Source organism: Phoca vitulina, unplaced genomic scaffold (genome assembly GCF_004348235.1).
Source record: "Phoca vitulina isolate PV1807 unplaced genomic scaffold, GSC_HSeal_1.0 scaffold123, whole genome shotgun sequence".
Classification (NCBI taxonomy): domain Eukaryota; kingdom Metazoa; phylum Chordata; class Mammalia; order Carnivora; family Phocidae; genus Phoca; species Phoca vitulina.
In genome coordinates, this window is record NW_022589826.1 from 571,543 (window position 1) to 577,938 (window position 6,396).

The 6,396-nt window shown below is 50.8% G+C and overlaps 1 non-coding gene across 1 annotated transcript; it reads right to left on the bottom strand.

The window, feature by feature from the left end:
- Window positions 1–5,598: 5,598 nt before the first annotated feature.
- Window positions 5,599–5,680, bottom strand: TRNAS-GCU. Its single transcript has one exon. It is a non-coding gene; the product is annotated as a tRNA-Ser (tRNA).
- Window positions 5,681–6,396: the final 716 nt, after the last annotated feature.

Below are 6,396 nucleotides of genomic sequence, written 5' to 3' on the forward strand. Positions count from 1 at the left end.
GCGCACTTCCGGTCCGCTCTAGGACTCCGGGCGGTGCGAGCTCTCGGTGGTCGTGGCCGCGGGCGGCTGCGCCCCGGAGCGAGCGCTCGGGAAAGCGGGCGCCGCCGCCGTCCGCGGGGCGTTCCACCGGCTCCGCGGCTCCGGGTTTTCTTGGCAGTCGGACGCGGGTGCGAGGGCACCCCTGCGGCGCACGCCACGGCCGCGAATTTGCGGGCTGCACCCCGCCTCCCTCCCCGGGCGCCGCAAGCCAGGCTTGAGAAGGCACTGTGACATCCGGTGTCATCTCTCCATTTTACGGGTGCGGAAGCAGCGCGACCCACAGAGAGGGCGCTTCCCCCGGCGGCGGCGGCGGCTCCGCCCTGAGCCGACGCCGGAGCCACCGTGCGCGCTCCCCGAGCGCGGGGACGTCCCGCCCGCCGCGTGCTCCCTCGGGCCGCGCGCTCCGCGGCCACGGCGTCGGCAGGTGCGCGCAACGGCGGGGCTGGAGAAGGCGCGGCGCCAGGTCCGGGGGCCCCGGGAGCACCGGCGGCACCACGGTGCCCGCCCCGGTTCCTCCTCCTCCTCCGCACCCAGCCGGCCCGGCCTGGCCAACAGCCTCGGCGGATGATACACCCCCGAGGGGAGTTTGCTGAACGGCTGCGTGGCTCCCTCTCCCGGTTCTCGCTTCCCTTCCGCTTCGTCCCTCCTGATGACTCACGCTTTGGCATCTCCGATTCAAGAGGCTTTGAAGAGTCAGGACATTTCTTTTGGAAATCTCTAAATTAAAAGTTGTTACCCTTGGGTTCTGTGAATGGTCTTGGGTGAGTCCCTAAACCCAGTGAGATTGTATATAAAATGTTGGCTTCTGTGCCCTCGTCACGGATCTTCAGAGGAGCCTCCAGGTTCCTGGCCGCTGTGAACGCGCCGCACTTACCTTGCGTGGTCTTCCCCTCGCCGACGGCTCCTCCGTTGCAGGCACGGATCCACCTTCTATCCCGTTTTCTGTGCGCTACGATCACGGCCAACATGGAGCAAACAGGACTTCTAAATGCTCTATGGAAGGGTGTTGATTTCTTGGTAGATTGTCACTTTTAGTATCAAAAGTGATAGCACCTGTAAACAGAAGAAAAATTGTATCACAAAGGTGAACATGGCAAAAAAATGAAAAACTCCTTTATCCCCCAACTCCATTTCTCAGAAAAATTCATACCGAGTTCGGTGTATATTCCTCAAATCTATTTTAAAATGAATATATAAACTCACAAATTAAGATTTATAAAAATTACATCATGCTATATTACAATTGAGAAATTGCTGGGTTTTGTTTGTTTTAAAGTAAATCCTCTCCCAAAACTGCCAAGCCAACATGTGGGTACCTACCTCTGTCCCAGTGTTTTTAGTAGCAGCTGTTATTTCTGTTAAGTGGATGGGCACATTGTCAAATTTCTGATATTGCAAAATGTTGCAATGAACATTCTTAAACAAGTATTTTTAATTTTTTTGTGCTTAAGGAAAAAATTGTTGAGGGAGATTATTTTGAAAGATATTGCCAAACAGCCCCTCAGAGAAGTATTTATCATGACCCCTCACTTGCACACGCTCTTTGTGAGACCCTGGAGAGGGTAGCCCTGTATGAAACATGTTTTGTAAAAGTGCCAAATTATATTATAATGGAAATTAGTTAAGACTGCTGCCTCTTTCATCAAAATGAATATAACCTAGGAATAGATGTTTGATTAGAAATTGCAGCTTACTGTGTTATTAGGGGTGTTAAGAAAGTCTTATTCTTTATTTTACTATTTTGATTGTCATCATCTGTGCAAATCCTGAAAACCACTAACTTTCTCAAACTTAAATGTCTTAAAGTTTCATAAAATCAACCTAAATAATTACCTTATTAAGGCAATTTATGAAACTTTAATAGGGTCTTACAGTGCCAAGGATATGTATTATTGTGAAAGTAAAGGCTCACAAAGCTAAATAAATTTTTTTCCATACCTTGAAAAAAAAAAAAAAAAAGACTGCTGCCTCTTTCTACGGCAGCTTATCCTCAGATACATCATAGACACCTTGGAGTGGCTGTATCTAATTTTGTGTTGATAACGTCTATTCTTTTTCTAAAACAGGACTGGCTAAGTTGTGTAGGCTGCAGACCTCACAAAATCTGGATAGCAACAGAAGCGGGGTGGAGAGTGCCCCAACTGCCTTGAGTTATATTTTGCTCATCACCTCTTCAGCAACAACACAGCGTCAGATTTCACTATCAGCTTGGTCCCATGGAAGCCTGACCCACCTCTGGGTTGGAGCTACTGCATTTACTCCGAGGAGATACTTAACCACGACTATGGAGAGGTGTCTGGACTTGGAATCCTCAAGATGGGTTTGATCCGGCTCGATGCCACCTCTTATTACTTTATAGTTCGTGGGATGGCATCCGAACACACAGCAGTATTCAACTTCCCAACTAGAATCAAACAGAAGAACCAGGGAATTAAATTCCATTTTCCAAAGTTCACCTTCCTGGGGCACCCAGCACCTTCAACATCTCCAAGTACAAAGCTGTCCCCTGGAGCTCTCGGTCTGTGCCCTGCACAGAGGCAGAGACGCCAAGCCCCACACCCAGGGAATTTCTCACTCTCGCAACTAGAACACTCATCCACCCTCTGCCTCCTCCTCATTCCCACCACCTACCTCAAGTTCCTGGAGGGCAGCCTGGAGGCGGCAGGATGCTCCCTGACTGGCACCCCAGTCCGACACAGGCAGCGCAGGGTGGGGCGTCCTCACACCAACAAACGTTACAACTGAACCACCCTGGCTGAGACTCAGGGACAAAAAGTCTGCTCGAGGAGCATTGTTCTCACTGTGTAGACAGGATAGAGTTGGACGTAAAGACCAAACCTAGAAAGTCCGTACACTCATTTTACCTTTAGAATGAAGAGAAAAACAAGCCACAGGAAGGAAAGATTTCCTTCCAACAAGACAGGAGCTAAATTAGGAAGAGATAGGTATTAAAAAAAAAAAGGAAAAGACAGGTATCTGTGTTTTGTACAGGTGAATCTCTTCTATGTCACAAGGGGCAACCTTTAAATCCAGTGACCTATTTTCAGATTCCTTTTTATTTCAACATTTTAATGTTCTCATAACAAAGTCAAGTCCTACTCTCCTCAATTCCAGTAATTCGTTAGACTACAAATATTTATCAGCTCCTATTATGAATTACCATTGGTTACACAGAAATTATATAACAAATGAAGGCTACTAAGTTTATGAGAACACTCTTTTGGTTCCCACCGGGGTGCTTGAGGGTACCTCCACTCACGTGGTCTGTGCTAACTGCAAAGGGAAATAACCTCTTCCGCTCCGGCTGTTGCCGCAGCAGGTGTGGTCCTGCCTTCTTTCCACCTTGTGGATGCTAGTGTGATGAGACCTCCCCCAAAGTGTCCTCTCTCTTGCGAAATGGCCCGAAGGCCTTCCCCGTCTGGGAAGACTGTACCTGCAGTCCTTCTCCGAACCAGCACCACCTCCAGCCCGTGGTCTCTCAGCCATGCAGCACCGACGTCCTCACCAAAACAAACTCAATAGCACAAATAGACCCCAGACTTCCAGCTGCCCTCCTGGAACTTTATGAGTGACAGGAACAGAAGGAAGAAATACTTCTTGAATATTGAAAGAGAATTTAATGACGTAATCATTGTGATCATATCCAGCATCGCGGACCCACTTGTCTTAGCTCAAATCCACGAATTCAGACTTTATTCCAATCCTCTAAATTAAGGTAATGGAAAAGGCCTTGGGTGGAGGGGTGTCTGCGCCCGAGTGACCCAGGCCTGGGGAGAAGGCCCCGGAGCAGGTGCCACAGGGAGCCAGAACCGGCCAGACACACAAGAGAGGCTGGGAGGGCACGTGGATACTTCTGCTGGTTCCTCACAGGTTCCTTGGCTCTCCTGTGCCTTTAGGAAGCTGAGGGAACCTCTAGGGGTGTTGACAAGGACTCCCTCCTTGACCAAACAAGTGAGGTTCTTCTGAGCCTTCTTCTGAAAGAGGCTCGCTCCATCCTCGGCCTGTCAAGCCCAGGTTAAGAAAGAATCCTATGGAGTCCAGTTTGGGCAAGAATCCTGCTAAACCAGTTTAGGTGGGAAACCCCTACCCTTGATATCAAATCAAGTTCCTTCTACTCCACTAAATATTTAATCAAGTTTTTTTGTGTGTTTGTTTTTTTGTTTTTTAGCAATTTTCCATCCAGTGACTCTCTTTCCCTGCCCACTGGCTGTTAAGAACCTAGCTGCCCCAGTTGTATTCCAAGTTGAGTTCAATCTCTGTCTTCTATTGCAATAGTCTTCACTTAAGCCTGTTTAACTCCATCTGGTGCAATTTTTCTTTGATAATTCCCTCAAAGAACTTACAGACACATCCTGGGAAAATGTCTTTTCCAGAGAAGAGACCTAACTCAGGATTTGAGGATGCAATCAGCTATGTAGAGGTGTGTCCAGAGTAGAGTGAATGAATTAATGGTGGCCAATCATCTGAGGATATGGAAACAGCTTTTAAAATCTGAACAAAATAGGAGAGATGTGGCTGGAAAGACTGAAGATAGGAGCAGCTTTCCTGGGCTGAACATTTACAGAAATAGAATTCTGGGTGGTGAGATGTAACATGTAGACACCTAAGCCAGGTACAAGGCTTTAAGGTCAACAGAAGAAACATCTGAATGCTTTATTAAATCACAGATTCGAAAGCACAGTCCCGGAGATCATAATTTAATAGATCAAGAGTGAGGCCCAGAATTCTTCATTCACAACAAGCACTTGACGCAGCCCAGAGATCATACTTCAAATACTGCTCTCAGCTCAAATAAATAAATAAATAAATAAATAAATAAATAAATAAAATTCAGATGAATTAAAACAAAAACAATTCTATTTTTTTTTATAAATGTAAGAGGTATTCTGACGTAATAAGTGAAATGGAAGTTAAATTGTACTGTAATATCACTTTCACCTACTAAATGAACAGACAACTGAAAGTTGACAACATACCATCCTGGGGAGGGTGAGGGGACAAGGACTTCAATCATTGTTGGTTGGGAGTGTAGACTAATAAAATTCCTTTGGTGGGCAATTTGGCACTATGTCTAAATATTTCAAATGCATATATGCTGGGACGCAGCAAACTCATTTCTAAAAACATGTTACAGTTTTACAGATAAACACATTCAAAATTACATGTTGGGGGCGAGGGGACACTAAATTAGCAAACATGTTGAAAATTGCAGTACAGTTAAAATCCGGCTGAAAATATCGTGCCAAGTACAGTATAAGCAAGTCATTTACCTATCTCTGTGATGACTTTATCACTTAAGTGAGGCACTGTTTTTCTATGCCCTCCAGTTAACTATCCAGAGCTTCTTCGGAGACCCGGGGAGTCCCGGGTGGCTGTGAATCTCTCTCCCGCCCTCAAGAAGGTCGGGAGTAAAGACAAATGACCCACTGTGACGACCGGCTGCTTGTGCCGCGGGGGAAGCCCGGCCGCTGCCAGCCACTCGAGCCGGTGAGGGGGGCACCGGGATGAACGCAGGCGGCCCCCCCGAGCCACCCCGCGTGCAGGGCGAGGAAAACCTCTCGACGAGGGTGGGATTCGAACCCACGCGTGCAGAGCACAATGGATTAGCAGTCCATCGCCTTAACCACTCGGCCACCTCGTCGGGCGCCTCCCCGGCGCGCTCCGGCTCTTCACCCCGCGCTCGGGCCGGCCGTGATCCGCGACACCGGCTTCCTCCGGCCTCGTGCCGGCTCCGTCCCCCCGGCCGTCCCCCCGTCAGCTGTTTCCAGGTCCCTTCCCGGCGCCCGGCAGGCCGAGCGGAGCTGTGCGCGCACCTGGCGGCCTCCCCGCCTGCGCGCCCGGGACGCCGCCGTGCCCGCCGCTCCGGGAAGGGCTGCGACCCCGAGGACGGGCCCCCAGCGCGTCGGCCTGCGCGCCGCGCCTGCCCGTCTCTCCCGCTCGCTTCTCCGGGGCTTGGCCCCGCACGGGGGAGCCGGCGGCCGCAAGCTGAACGCGAGCGCCCGGACGAGCCCGCGCCGGCGCCGGAGGGAGCGCGATCCTAGCGAGGCGGGCGCAGCGGGGCCCCCTCCGCACCGCGCACGGCCGGGGGCGGGGGGCGGGGACCCGGGAGCCGGGGTCCCGCGTGCCGGGGGCGGGGGCCGCATCGCGCTCCCGGGGCTTCGGGGGGCCAGCTCGCCGGCTCCCTCTCCAGCGCGCTCCCCACCTCCGTGGTGCTTCTTCCCAGGGGAAACTTGGCAGCTTCGGGAAACCCAGGATTCTGGAGAGAAATGGGAAGATGAGATTCTGACTGGCCGAGACGCTTTTTCCTGCCCATGAAGCCTCCAGCTCTGTTCTTAGCTTTGGCACGGGAGACCCTCT